The sequence below is a fragment of the Aegilops tauschii genome, chromosome 4, assembly GCF_002575655.3.
Source record: "Aegilops tauschii subsp. strangulata cultivar AL8/78 chromosome 4, Aet v6.0, whole genome shotgun sequence".
Classification (NCBI taxonomy): Eukaryota; Viridiplantae; Streptophyta; class Magnoliopsida; order Poales; family Poaceae; genus Aegilops; species Aegilops tauschii.
The window spans coordinates 106,384,352-106,400,473 of NC_053038.3; positions in this window are offsets into that span (position 1 = coordinate 106,384,352).

The window sequence follows — 16,122 nt, forward strand, 5'->3', positions numbered from 1 at the left end:
ATTGTCATCGACTCTACTTCCCACTGCGCTACGAGTCGGTAACAAAAAAGATCAAACCTTGTATGCAGTCTCCATAGTGGTCCTGGACTGGTCCGTAAGTCGGATTTTTTTTGTTTTCTGTCGCGTTACCCTACAAGTGGTAGTACCGCTCCCAGAGCGGTAATACCGCTTGTCTGCGGGCTGAGAGGTGCATAACGGTTGGATTTGTCCCTCACTATAAAAGGGGGTCTTCTTCCCCAGGAAGACTCACCTCTTCCTCCCCCAAACTCCATTGTTGCTCCAAAGTTCATTGTCGCCCGATCTCTCACCCTAGCCAATCAAACTTGTTGATTTTCTAGGGATTGGTTGAGAAGGCCCGGATCTACACTTCCACCAAGAGATATTTGATTCCCCCCACTAATCCCTTGCGGATCTTGTTACTCTTGGGTGTTTGAGCACCCTAGACGGTTGAGGTCACCTCGGAGCCACATTCCATTGTGGTGAAGCTCCGTGGTATCGTTGGGAGCCTCCAATCAAGTTGAGGTCACCTCGGAGCCACATTCCATTGTGGTGAAGCTCCGTGGTATCGTTGGGAGCCTGCAGTTGTTGTTGTTGTTGTTGTTGTTGTTGTTGTTGTTGTTGCTGTTGCTGTTGCTGTTGCTATTGCTGTTGTTTTTGTTTTTGTTGCTGTTGTTGTTGTTGTTGTTGTTGCTGTTGTTGTTGTTGTTGTTGTTGTTGTTGTTGTTGTTGTTGTTGTTGTTGTTGTTGCTGTTGCTGTTGTTGTTGTTGTTGTTGTTGTTGTTGTTGTTGTTGTTGCTGTTGCTGTTGCTGTTGCTGTTGTTGTGTTGTTGTTGTTTTGTTAAGAAAAGCTAAAAATTTGTAGTTGCCTATTCACCCCCTAGTCAACCATATCGACCGTTTCAATTGGTATCAGAGCCTCGTCTTTTTATTAAGGGTTTACCACCCGAAAAGTATGGTTGACATCGAGGAGGAAGTGCCCGAGGCCGTGGATTTGACTTCGATCACTCGAGATGACTTAAATGAAGGTATGGCTTCACTTAAGACGTCTATGACGACCTAGGTCAAGTCCATGCTTAAAGAATTACTTGAGGGGATGAAATCCAGTCCTGATCCCTTACTTGTGGTTAATCCCACGGCATCAGAGTCGGAGGCCAATTCCGCCAAGGAAGTGACTAAAGGTACTCATGTTCCTTCCCCTCATGACAAGAATGGGATGGGAAACTTTGCCTTGGTTCCCCCTCCCCCGGTCTATGGAGGACCAGTCCCCACACCTCACATTAATAATTATGGTCCTCCTCCCAAGCTTGTTAAGGGTGATTTTGCTAATTGGGTCTTTCGCATTAAGTCTCATTTGAATCATTGCTCAACTAACCTTTTGAGAATCATTGAGCAAGGCTTCTACCAGTATGATCCAAACAACTTCACCCCAAGAGAAGAAGTGGACAATCAATACAATCACTCCGCATTGTTCATCCTTCAAGATGTGGTCCCTCCCGAAGATCTATCGCACTTACGACCTTTCACTCATGCAAAGGATTGTTGGGAGGACATTGTTTCTATGTACAAGGGGGGCTCAAGCATTGAACGGTCCAACTTTGAAGTGGTCATTGATGAGGCCGATGAATTTGTGATGCTTGAAGATGAGGATCCGCGTGATCTCTACCGAAGGGTGACAACTCTTGCGGTTGCTCTCCAAGACCATGGAAGCAAGGATACATATGACACTTGGATCAAGCGCAAGTTCCTCAAGGCCATCATGCCATTCAACAAGGCCATGTCTTCCGTGATTCGTTAAAGGCGGACTTTCACACCTTAACCTCAAGTGAAGTGTTGGATGAGTTTATTGCCATGAACATCATGAACAAGACCGCCGACAATGCTCTTGCTCGTGTCCAGTCAAAGAAAAGCACTCCCACCCTTGCTTTGAAGGCCAAGGTCATTCCGGGAGAAGAAGAGGAGTGTGGCCCCAAGGACACCAAATATGCTTACCATGAGCACATGGCTCTTGCGTCAAGGCAATTTTGGAGCAACAAGAGGAACTCAAGGCCCAACTTCACCAAGAACAACTCAAGTGGGTCAAAGAACAAGCAACGAGTAAGAACTTGCTACAATTGTGGCAATGTGAGTCACTTTGTGGTGGATTGCCCTTACGAGAAGAGGAAGACAATGGTGGCAAACTCATTCGCAAAGACAAAGCCAAGTCTTTCCCTAGCAAGAACAACTTCACCAAGAAATCTCCTCCAAAGGGCTTGGTGGCGCATGAAGAGGACCCCTCCGATGATGATGAGGAAGATACAAGTGGAGAAGGAATGGCAACGGCAACCATTGCCATTGCTACACCTTCCCCCTCCAAGGTGTCTCTCTTCGGCGCCCCCAACGAAAACACCATTGGCAAGTGTCTCATGGCCAACAGTATCAACAAGGTAACTTCTAACATCAAAACACCATCATTACTACTCCTTCATTGTTAGATTGTGTTGATGATAGTGAGGTGGGGAAAGTTGATGAGAATGAGTTCACCAAGTTTGTGAGCAAACTCAAGGGTGAGTCCAAGAAGCACTTTGTTGCTCTCTTGGAACAACTTGGTGAGGCCAATGATATCATTGAGTCGCATGAGGATACTATCACCAAGTTGGAGGGGCATAGTCATGACTATGCCGATGAGATTGTGGATCTTTCCATTGCTCTAGAGGAAGAGCGAGATCTTCGTTTGACTCTTGAGGAGTCACACAATGTTGATCATGCTAAATTACAAAAAGATCTTGATCATGCTATTATTCTTACTCGTGTGCTTAGATCCGAGAAAGTTGCACTTGGGGTTGGCCATGATAGACTCAAGGAAGAATTTGATACACTTGACAAGGCTCGCAAGGTCTTGAAGGGTGCTCATGCTTCTCTCAAAGAGTCTCATGATCAACTCCAAGTGAAACTAACCAAGGAGATTTCCACTTGCCCTCCTTTCGTTCTAATTGATAATGCCCATGCTACTAAACCTTGTTGCGAGCATGTGCATCTTGTGGAGGAAAATGCTAAGTTGAAAGAGCAACTTGAGAAGGGCCTTGTGACTTGCATACAAGGCGAGAAGAATCTCAATGAACTTTTGAGCAATCAAAAAGAAGTTGTAGGAAAGGAAGGACTTGGGTTTGTACCCAAGTCAAAGAAGAAGAAGAAGACCAAGCAACCTCTCCCGCTCAAGGACACCTTTGTCAAGGGGAGTGAGGGTGCTCATGAGAAGAATAAGAAGAACAAGGAAGTGGGTGGTAATGCCAAGAAGGGCAAAATCACCCCTAGCAACAAAGCCGGTGACTTTAACCCCTCTTATGTTTTGTGTCGTGCTAGTGATGGGCATGTTTATGCCAAAATTGTTGGTTCTTCTTAGAAGTACATTGAATGGTCTATTTGGGTTCCTAAGACCCTTGTTGCTAACATCGAAGGACCCATTCAAAAATGGGTACCTAAATCCAAGCATTGATCTCTTGTAGGAGTTTGCTTCCGGTGGGGTGTCATGGTTTCTCGATAGTGGAGCAACAAATCATATGACCGGGAGCAAGGACTTGGTGGTGGATGTGCATCCAATTCCATCTATGCCCACCCATGTCCAATTTGGTGATGCCTCAACTTCTAAGGTATTGGAATTTGGCAAGGTGGTCATATCTGAAGATTTATCTATTGAGAAGTTCATGCTTGTTGAGTCCCTTGCATACAATTTACTTTTCGTTCGTCAACTTGCGCTTATGGGCTTTGCAACATTCTTTGATCTTGATACCATGGCCCTTTTGTGGAGCAAGACTCTGATACGTCTCCAATGTATCTATAATTTTTTATTGTTCCATGTTGTTATATTATCATTCTTGGATGTTTTACAATCATTTTTTGGTACTAACCTATTGACATAGTGCCCAGTGCCAGTTGCTGTTTTCTGCTTGTTTTTTACATCGCAGGAAATCAATACCAAACGGAGTCCAAATGCAAGGAAACTTTTTGTGGAATTTGTACGGACCAGAAGACACCCAATGGGCCGGAGAAGCACCTGGGGGGTGCCCCCAGGGGGGCACAACCCACCAGGGCTTGCCCGGGCCCCCATGCGCGCCCAGGTGGGTTGTGCCCACCTCGGTGGCCTCCCACACCGCCTCTTTGCTCTATAAATACCCCAATATTCCAGAAACCCTAGGGGAGTCGACAAAAATCGATTCCAGCCGCCGCAAATGTTCCAGAACCACCAGATCCAATCTAGACACCATCACGGAGGGGTTCATCATCCTCATTGGTGCCTCTCCGATGATGCGTGAGTAGTTCATTGTAGACCTATGGGTCCGTAGTTAGTGGCTAGATGGCTTCCTCTCTCTCTCTCTTTTGATTCTCAATACAATGGTCTCTTGGATATCCATATGATGTAACTCTTTTTGCGGTGTGTTTGTTGGGATCCGATGAACTTTGAGTTTATGATCAGATCTATGTTTCTATCCATGAAAGTTATTTGAGTCTTCTTTGATCTCTTATATGCATGATTGCTTATAGCCTCGTATTTCTTCTCCGATATTTGGGTTTTGTTTGGCCAACTTGATCTATTTATCTTGCAATGGGAAGATGTGCTTTGTGATGGGTTCGATCTTACGGTGCTTGATCCCAATGACAGAAGGGGAACCGACACGTATGTATCGTTGATATTAAGGATAACAAGATGGGGTCTATTTCTACATAAATAGACCTTGTCTACATCATGTCATCGTTCTTATTGCATTACTACGTTTTTCCATGAACTTAATACACTAGATGCATGCTGGATAGCGGTCGATGTGTGGAGTAATAGTAGTAGATGCAGGCAGGAGTCGGTCTACTAATCTTGGACGTGATGCCTATATAATGATCATTGCCTGGATATCGTCATGATTATTTGAAGTTCTATCAATTGCCCAACAGTAATTTGTTTACCCACTGTTTGCTATTTTTCTCGAGAGAAGCCACTAGTGAAATCTACGGCCCCCGGGTCTCTTCTTTATTATATTTGCTTTCGTGATCTATTTTTATTTGCTTTTATTTTCAGATCTATCAATACAAAAATACCTTGCTGCAATTTATTTTTATTTATTTTATCTCGCGTTCCCGCGAGAACTATTTATTCAATCTACTATAATTTTATCTATCTTTTTACCCATGAGGGATTGACAACCCCTCTCTTACGTCGGGTTGCAAGTATTTGTTCTTTGTGTGTAGGAGCTGTTTATGTGGTGTTGCGTGGGTCTCCTACTGGTTCGATGACCTTGGTCTCATCACTGAGGGAAATACCTATCATTGTTGTGCTGCATCATCCCTTCCTCTTTGGGGAAATACCGATGTAGTTCAAGCAGACATCAGACTCTTAAAGTAGCCTTTGTTGGGCATGTCGAGAACGGTCTCTATGTGGTGAACTTTTCGGAGCAACCTACTAAGACCGCGACTTCCCTAATGGCTAAAGTTGATGTGGGGTGGCTTTGGCATCGCCGACTACCCATGTCAATATGAGATCTTTGCAAAGTCTCCTCAAAGGACACCACGTCCGTGGAATAACAAATGTGAGTTTTGCCAAGGACCGTGCTTGCGGTGCTTGTATCGAAGAAAAGCTTCATGAAACGGCTCACCGACCCTCGACTATCATCTAATCGAAGAGGCCCTTGGAGCTTCTTCACACGGAACTCTTTGGACCTCCATCCTTTGATAGTCTTGGTGGAAGAAAGTATTTGCTTGGTGATTGTGGATGACTACTCAATATATATGATGACCCACAAGTATAGGGGATCAATCGTAGTCCTTTCGGTAAGTAAGAGTGTCGAACCCAACAAGGAGCAGAAGGAAATGACAAGTGGTTTTCAACAAGGTAATGTCTGCAAGCACTGAAATTATAAGTAACGAGTAGTTTGATAGCAAGATAATTTGTGACGAGCAAGTAACGATAATAGTAACAAAAGTGCAGCAAGGTAGCCCAATTCTTTTGAGGAAAAGGACAGGCCAAAAAGATCTCTTATGATAAGCAAAGTGTTCTTGAGGGTACACGGGAATTTCATCTAGTCACTTTCATCATGTTGGTTTGATTTGTGTTCGCTACTTTGATAATTTGATATGTGGGTGGACGGGTGCTTAGGTCTTGTTCTTACTTGAACAAACCTCCTACTTATGATTAACCCCCTCGCAAGCATCCGCAACTACGAGAAAAGTGTTAAGAATAAATTCTAACCATAGCATTAAACTTTTGGATCCAAATCAGCCCCTTACGGAATATCGCATAAACAAGGGTTTAAGCTTCTGTCACTCTCGCAACCCATCATCTAATAACTACTCCACAATGCATTCCCTTAGGCCCAAATATGGTGAAGTGTCATGTAGTCGACATTCACATGCCACCACTAAGGGAATCACAACATGCAAACCATCAAAATACCGAACACATAAAATTCACATGATTACTTGCAACAAGATTTCTCCCGTGACCTCAAGAACAAAAGTAACTACTCACAAATGATAATCATGCTCAAGATCAGAGGAGTATTAAATAGCATATTGGATCTGAACATATAATCTTCCACCAAATAAACCATATAGTAATCAACTACAAGATGTAATCAACACTACTAGTCACCCACAAGCACCAATCTATAGTTCCGGTACAAAGATTGGACACAAGAGGTGAACCAGGGTTTGAGAGGAGATGGTGTTGTTGAAGATGTTGATGGAGATTTCCCTCCCCAAGATGGGAGAGTTGTTGGTGATGATGATGACGATGATTTCCCCCTACGGGAGGGAAGTTCTGCCGGAGGGCAAAAGTGCTCCTGCCCAAGTTCCGCCTTGAGACGGCGGCGCTTCATCCCGAAAGTCCTCTCCTTATTTTTTTTCTAGGTCAAAATGACTTGTATACCAGAAGAGGGGCACCGGAGGTGGGCCGAGGAGGGTACAACCCACCAGGGTGCGCCTGGGCTCCCTGGCGCACCCAGGTGGATTGTGCCCACCTGGTGGGCCCCCTCTGGTACTTATTGGCTCCAATATTTCTTATATATTCCATAAAAATTTCTCATAAAGTTTCAGCTCATTTGGAGTTGTGCAGAATAGGTAGCCTGACGTAGCTTTTTCAGGTCCAGATTTCTAGCTACCGGAATTCTCCCCCTTTGTGTGTACCTTGCATATTATGAGAGAAAAGGCATTAGAAATACTCCAAAAAATCATTATTATACATGAAAACAATCTAAATAACAGTAGGTAAACATGATGCAAAATGGATGTATCAATATACATGGGTATATTTCTTCAAGAGGAAGAGTGAGACTCAACAAACCGTCATCAACTTTGCAAATGAAGCTCAACGTCAACATGAAGCAAAGATATTGATGATTAGAAGTGACAACGGCACCGAGTTCAAGAACTACACCTTGGATGAGTTCCTTAGTGACGAGGGGATCAAGCACCAACATGCCGCACCCTATACCCCTCAACAAAATGGTGTGGCGGAGAGGAAGAACCGGACGTTGATGGATGCGACAAGGACAATGATGGCGAATTCAAATCTCTGTACAACTTTTGGGCCAAAGCCATCAACACCGCATGTCATGCATCCGATAGGCTCTACCTCCGCAAAGGCTTGAACAAGACTCCCTATGAGATACTTACCGATAACAAGCCCAACCTCAAGTACTTCCGGGTGTTCGGTTGTAAGTGTTTCATTCTCAAGTAAGGTGTTCGTTTGTCTAAATTCGAACCTAGAGCTCAAGAGGGCATATTTGTTGGTTATGCTACAAACTCTCATGCTTACCGTGTCCTCAACAAGTTCACCAGACTCATTGAGGAGACGTGTAACATGGAGTTTGATGAAAATAACGGCTCCCAAGTGGAGCAAAGTGGTCTTTGTGATGTAGGTGATGAAATTCCTCCCCAATCCATAAGAAGAATGGGGATTGGCCAAATACTCCCCATTGAGGAACCCCTTGTGGCCGAAGGAGAAGGACAATGCTCTACTCAAGTGGAGCCATCACCTACGCTAGACCCACACGCTTCCGAAGAACAAAGTGAAGGCCCCCAACTCAATGAACAAGATCAAGGGCAAGATCAACCCCATGAAGATGGTGATGCACCAAATGATGCCCAAGATCAAGTTCATGACTCCGAACTAGCTCAAGATCAAGACCAAGCTCAATACGGTGCTCAAGATCAAGTGCAAGCTCAAGATCAAGAGCAAACTCAAGACGGTGCTCAAGATAATCAAGATGATCGTCAAATGCCCATCGAGGAACTTTTGGAGTGTCGTGCCGCCAAGGTGGCTTCCAAGCTCGAGCGCCAACAACATGTCATGGAGAATGTGCTTGGAAGCTTGATAAAAGGGGTAACTACTCGTAAACAACTGTCAAATTTTTGTGAGCATCATGCGTTTGTTTCGTGTGTTGAACCCTGATATGTCTCCAACGTATCTATAATTTTTTACTGTTCCATGCTGTTATATTATCATTCTTGGATGTTTTACAATCATTTTGTAGCAACTTCATATCATTTTTTGGGACTAACCTATTAACATAGTGCCCAGTGTCAGTTGCTGTTTTTTTGCTTGTTTTTTACTTCGCACAAAATCAATACCAAGCGGAGTCCAAACGCAATGAAACTTTTTGGAGAATTTTTTCTGCGCCAGAAGACATACACTGGTGCGCGTCGGTCCTAAACAAACAGTTTTTTACCCATTTCCGTGAAGGCATTTGGAACCGTCGCCAAGTGAGTGTGTGCGATAGGGTGTCCTTCCCACACGACCCAGAAATCATCGGGGATAGGCCCTCCTGGGACCCAGGCTGGGGCCGTGTGCGATCGGGCGAGGCATCAAAACCCAATCATTTTCGTAGGTATGTACATCCCACACGGTGAATCCCAGAAATCATTTCCGTAGGTATGTACATCCCACACGGTGAATCCCAGAAACCATTTCCGTAGGTATGTACATCCCACACGGTGAATCCCAGAAACCATTTCCGTAGGTATGTACATCCCACACGGTAATCCAGGAAAATCATTTCCGTAGGTATGTACATCCCACACGGTGAATCCCAGAAAAACATTTCCTTTCCTATGTATATCACACACAGTCAATCCAAGGAATACGTTTCCGTTCTTATGTACATCCCACACAGTCAATCCAGGGAAAACGTTTCTGTTCGGACGTAAATCCCACAAAGTTTTATGTGTAGGCTCGTGTGTGAAAGGTGTAACTATCACACACGGTCTTCCTTGGTTAACTGTTTGCTTTTATCAACTATATAACACACGATTTGATGAAGAAAACTATGTGGCATTGGGCTATCCATCGCAACCGCTTTTACTGCTAGAACCGTTTGCAAAGGTCCATGACACATTTAGCAGGTTTATTAGTTTACAATTAATAATTCCAGTATTACGCAAATTCACATTTCATATCGAACAGCTGTTTGCCAATTTCATATCAGGCACATAAATATATTATAACATCACAGTACGGTAGCTACATGAAAACAACACAGTACAACATATAGCTAGTTCAACTTCATAAGAACAATATATTCATTTCCCTAATCAAGATCATCCATACTCGTCTTATCCACCTCTGCTTTCAGTTCAGTAAGAACCTGTTTTGCACGAGCCAACTGGGAAAGTGCCTCCTCCTTCGCCAACACCATCTTAACAAAGTCTTTTGTAAAAAATCTGAGCTCATTCTCCACCTTCAACTTTTTATCCCGCATCTTGAAATATGCTTCAGCGTTGACAATACTTTCTCTAAGCCTAGCTGTGTTCACTTCCTCATACATGCTCCAGAGCTTTGTTAGGCACATCTTCAAAGACTGTGGCCACTCTTGATCAACCCACTCCAAGTAAGAACACTTCCGTTCATCCTATAATATTTAAAACTAGATCAGTAACAATTGTAGGGGAAATGGGTTTATAGCAACATAGAAAATCACCAATGCTTATTTTGAAAAACGGAAGAAACATGTTAATTATGACATATCTTCTCAAAAAGATCAATGTGCAAATGAAATAATTGGTACTGAGACAACAATCAAATTCTGGAACATCAGAAGCTATAATTAACTACAACGATGCTACAAGTTCTTACTCATGTACAATAAATAACAAATTGAACATTTTATGAGGAAGGTAAATATAACTGCAACAGCATAGCGACAGTGTTTGGATGACAGCAAATTGATACTAACAGGTGTGTTCATGCACAAATTTAGTAACATAGAACTAATAGCACTAAGGCCATCCACTATGTATGCCAAAACTGGTGTAAAGACAACTGTTGCTACATCTCGCACCGGTGCCCTGAACTGGCGAGCCGATGCAGCGGAAAAAACATCAGGGACCCGGACTCTGGAGCACGTAGTTGCTCCGATGCCCAGTTCCTTCGTGCCATAAAGATTTAGTATTTTACTGCTTGGCTGCTCGGATGTGTGGACCAAAGTTGGCTACACAAACTGCTGAAGCAGTGCCAAATAATTTTCTAATGGCACCGCTGATGAGATGGCTACAATTTAAGATACTAGGTACAAACTGTGACACTGTCTTAGGATGCGTTTGGTTGAAGGTGTGGTATGAATGGGTTGGGACCGTGACAGTGTCTGAATCACATCTAACAAATGATTTGTAACAACGGAAGAGGGTCTAACCTTCTCTGCACATGCCAGAAACTTCCTCCCAGTGTCCACAGAATCAAACGCAAGTAGCTTCACGCATGGAGATTGATGGTGACAACAAGCAGATAGATCTTCAGCCACCCCGCTCCATTCACTGCCACTGATGGTCTTAGGGAGCTACAAGAGGAAGAAACGACTCAAATCGACCTTCGGGTAAAAATCCTTCATTCCAAGTCATAGCCCGAGAGAGAGAAGAGAGGCATACCCGGGTGGTGAAGGAGTAGTCAGCAGAGGAGGAACCGCTGGAGATGTCTTTGAAGAAGACCATGGCGACCCCGGTGGTAGGATGCGAGACGGCGAGAGCGAGGAAGCGGCTATAGCTTAGCAAGGAAGGAAGGAGGAAATAGGGGAAATGTGACTTGTGGAGAAAAGGGGGCGGGGAAGGGGGGCGGGGGTAGATATTTTGGCGGTAGGCCAAAATTTTGGAAATGTGGAGGGAAACTTTGCGCGCGGTGCCGCCGGACCATTCACTTTGAACGATTGTGTGCATCGCAAACGATTCTTCTGCTTTACAAGCATGGGATGAGTTTGATAATTCAAATGTTGGTCTCAAGGCATGGGCACATTCACTTTGAACACGCGCGGTGCCGCCGGGCCATTCACTTTGAATGATTGTGTGCATCGCAAACGATTCTTTTGCTTTACGCGCATGGGATGAGTTTGATAATTCAAATTTTGGTGGAAATTTCCCCGGGTACATCATTGCATAATTTAACATCGCTTGCTAATTTGGGCACACAAAAGAGCGTACAGCAGACAGACCACACTTACTGAATCGAGCAATTTTAGTAATTACACAGAGCCAGTTGACCTAAAGATTGCTCTAACAAAAGACCATCATTAAAAACAAAGCCTAAGTACGCATAATTAAAAACCCGCCGCCGCGCCGGCCTATGCATCGCCGGTGTGAGATGAGACGTCGATGACTTTTCCTGGCGACATGCCGCCGTTGGTGGACTCCGCGTCCCCCCTGCTGAAGTCGACCGCGTCCTCGTCCTCGGCGCCGCCCTCAAGGTTGTAGTACTTGTAGTAGTGGTTGCGCTAGAGCTCACGTTGGTACTCCACCGCCGATTCCTCGACGGATAGACTCTTCTCTACCTCGACCTCGGCCACGCGCAACTCCTCCTCTCGGCGCTCCTCGATCTCCGCCGCCTCCTGCATCTCCAGCTCCTGCTCGGCGACCTCATGAGGAAGCAGGTGCTCCATGGCCACCGCCGCCTTTTCAGACGGGGGTTGTATGCTGGAGTCCAAGGTGGCCTAGAATATCTTGGCGTGTGCATCCTCGATCTTGGCGTCGATGGCCTCGACCCGGGCTAGGGCGACATCAGCGGCACAGACTGCAGCTCGAGCGCTCTCGGCATTTGCAGCCGCCGTCGCAGCAGCAGCTGCAGCCGTCTCGGCTGCTGCAGCTGCCCTGGCGGCTGCCACAGACGCCCTCTCGGCGGAAGCGACCGCGCTCAATGCGGATGCGGCGGCACTCTCGGCGTAGGCGGCCGTGCTCTCGGCGCAGGCGGCGGCGCTCGGGGGACGCGGCCATCGTACGGGCCTTCACGAAGCGTTTCCACGGTGTCATCTTTGCAAGAAGGTGGTGCGGGAATGGGGATCGGGATTCGTGGATTCGGGGGTTGCCGGCACTAGAGCAGACGAGCTGGTGAAGCTTAAGGAGGGAGACTTAAATAGACCCAGATATTTTCATCGCAAACGGTTCCTAGAAAACAACTGTGTGTGATGTTGTAGATATTTTTTAGCTGGGAAAGACGAATTTGGAATAAAGTGCCAATGGATGGTGTTTTAAATGAACGAGAAATTTTGTAGTACTAATACAACTGTCATGTCAAATTTTGGAAAATTGCAGGGGTCATTTGACCTTCTAAGACATTTAAGTGATTTTCTAGCCATTTAATGACCGTAATTGAAATTTGAACTACATGTACATGCAACAGCTAACCATAATGGTTTGAAAACTCATATTTTTTGTACTTGTGTGCGATTTAATTCCATGTGCAGTAAATTGGAAGGAATTTTCAAACATATAGGTCTAACGGCCATGACACAATTAAGCATGGAGTGACATGGCATTTTAATTCCAAAAAATCAAAAAAAATCAGAAACACATGAAACCTTGGTTGATGGAATGTCATGCCACCAAGATGATGTGGTAAAAAAATTGGCATTTTTGACCAAAGTTTGGACACACACCCCTCACATTCCGGAGCAACTCACTAGAAGGCTCGTGGTTCCGAGAGGAAACAATGCATGTTTGATGACGAACGGGAGATAGCTTCCTCTTACGGCCTTCAATTTTTTTCTACGTCTAACATGCACTACTACAACTGTAATGTGAAATTTTATAAAATTCTAGGGGTCATTTGACCCTTTAAAGATATTTAAGTGATTTTCTAGCCATTTAATGACAGTAATTCAAATTTGAAATACATCTACATGCAACGCGTAACCGAAATGGTTTGAAAAATCATATTTGTGTACTTGTGTGCGAGTTAATTCCATGTGCATTAAACTAGAAGGAATTTTCAAACATATTTATATCACGACATGGACACATATGCATGCATACGTATGCATGGAGTGGCATGGCATTTTAATTCCAAAAAAAATCAGAAACACATGAAACCTTGGATGTAATGTCATGCCACCAAGATGATGTGGTAAAGAAATTGGCATGTTTGACGAAAGTTTGGATACACACCTCTCACAAACCGGAGCAGCTCGCTAGAAGGTTCGTGGTTCCGAGAGGGAACAATGCATGTTTGATGACGAACGGGAGATAGCTTCCTCTTACGGCCTTCAAATGTTTTCTACGTCAACGTGCACTAATACAACTGTCATGTGAAAATTTGGAAATTTTCAGGGGTCATTTGACCTTTTAAAGACATTTAAGTGATTTTCTAACCATTTAATGACCATAATTCAAATTTGAACTACATCTACATGCAACGCCTAACGAAAATGGTTTGCAAATCATATTTTTGTGTACTTGCGTGCGAGTTAAAAAATCATCAGACAATGTAAATATTTGGTGTTCAAAAAAGAAAATGTAAAGATCTGGCAAGACAACCGGGCCACACACGATTGGACTCTATCTCGCGGCTCGAGGTTTGGTAGGTGATTGGCGGGGATCATTAATCAGACATGGTTCTATATTGGAAAGCGTCAGCTATTATGTTCACACACAGATTTGCTGCGGGAATTGTGTGTAATTCAAACTACAGTACTCGCAAATTCCGGCGACCGGCGTGTGTACTGTCCCCGTCAATCTAGATTTCGGCGCCAATAAATACTACCTTGCTCACGTTGTCCCGCCTGCATTCTCATCTAAATCCTCCCCTCGCTCTCTCTCCCTCCCTCTCTCTCTCTCTCTCTCTCTCTCTCTCTCTCTCTCTCTCTCTCTCTTTCAAATCTCTGCCATGGCGCCGCCGGTCTGCCCACGCGCCGACGAGGAGTCGTCGCCCCCCGAGGACCCTCACTCGATTAGCAGCGACGAGGACCCCTACGCGCCGCCTGACGAGGTTGCGCCGGACCCCCCAACTTTGGATTGGTTTTGGGGCCAGTACAATCTTTGTCTGTGGAAGTCGCTGCCGTCGGCTGAGAAAGCCAGGCAAGTGGCGTTCAAGAAGGAGATGGCCGAGGAGGAAGCCAGGTACCAGGCGGCCTGTGTAGCCCGTGATGCCGCCTGGAAAAAGGAGGCGGCGGAGCTTTGGGGGCGAGCGCATCGTCATGCCGAGGAGGTCTACGAAGATGGGTACTTCGCGAGGAAGGTCATAGGCGCTGGGCGCCTCTTCACTGTGTGGAGGTGGGCCGATAAATTCCAGCGTGCCACCGACGAGGAGCTCCGGTGGGTGCCCAACGGAATGGCAAGATCGGTCTTGCGCGTCCGCCAGCAAGAGGCAGATCGGTACGTCAAGCGCTGCGAGGTAGAGGAGTCGGAGTACTGCCTCCGCACTGGGAAGACGCTGCGCACCAGGGAGTTGCTCGCGAGGGGCTACTGGAATACTGGCCCCAGGAGGGATTATTAGTTTTAGTATTGTTCGTTTACAATTTTATGCATTGTACCTAGTAGTTAAGTGTCATCACGTATATGTGATGATATTATATATATATATATATTCTGTGATGATCTAATGAACAATTAATATATATATATATATATTATGAATTCCATTTTCTATCTGTTTCGGTATACTAATTTGAATCTAGCTGTTATCATCCACATATACAGAATGGAAAGCGTATATACGCACATTGAAACAGAACATATAAGAATGGAAAACAGAGTACACACGTTGAAATAGAGCAATAAACAGAGCAATACTATGATTGTTGTGAATACAAAGCTATCCACGTCGAAACAACTTTTCAAAATAAAATGCGTCCATGAGACCATGACCAGCAGCCCTTGACTAGGGTAGCTCTTGACTCTGCCTGAACTCGTGCAGGCGTTCGTCCAAGTAGTCGACACGCTCGTGGTACATCTGGAGCGCGATCTCGAGCTCCAAGTTGGATATTTCATTGGAGGTCACTAGCTCGAGGATGCGACGTCCATGTTCCTCTACTGCGCCTAGGTGGACACCTGGGCCAAGGAGGCGGTCGTGCCTACGGACCAGTCTGTTGGCATCCAGCGGGCCTCGGACAAGGCGAACGGCGGCACCCATGCGAACGGCGCGGCGGGCGTCCGGTGCAAGTACGGCGTGGCCGGCATCTGGTGCAAGTACAGCGGTGAGGGCCTCTGCCCACTCCTGGCAAGGAATGGGGGTACTGACGGGACGTGTACCCAGCTGTGACGCCGTGTCGACAACAGGCAAGCGCCGATGGATCCGCTCTTGCTGTGCGGCGCGCCGCGCCTCTCGCTCTGCGGCGCTCCAACGGTCTCGCCGTGCGGCGAGCCGCAACCTATCGGTGCGGACGCGCCTAGCTTGCTCTGCGGCGCGCCATCGATCATGTTGTGCGGCGAGCTGCAGCCTATCGGCGCTGACATGCCTATCTTTATCCACGGTGCTCAAGCACCATGCACCAAAGGTCTGCTCAACTCTGGCGATGACGCGCATCACAGCGTTGTCCATCGCGTTGCCGGGAGCGCCTCGGCCTGGACGGGCCGTGGCGCCTGCTCGTTTTCCTCATCGACGAGGTTGATGGCAGAGGCGGCGCTTTGGTGGGTTGGCATGCTTGGAAAAGGTGGATGTGCTACAGGCTGCGCTTGTCGCCCCCTATGCGCAATATAGCAGGGTGGCGGGAAACAGGTGAGGAAATGGCGGGAAACGACGGTGTTTTCATAAAATGCCATCAATTAATGGAAACTTAGCATCGAGCTAGCACAAGAAGTAGATGATGATCAGATGAACACGGACCACACTAGGGATCCCGTCAGTGATGAATTGATCAATCCCAAACGATTGAATACTAGCAAGCGTTTGCCCACAACACACACGAC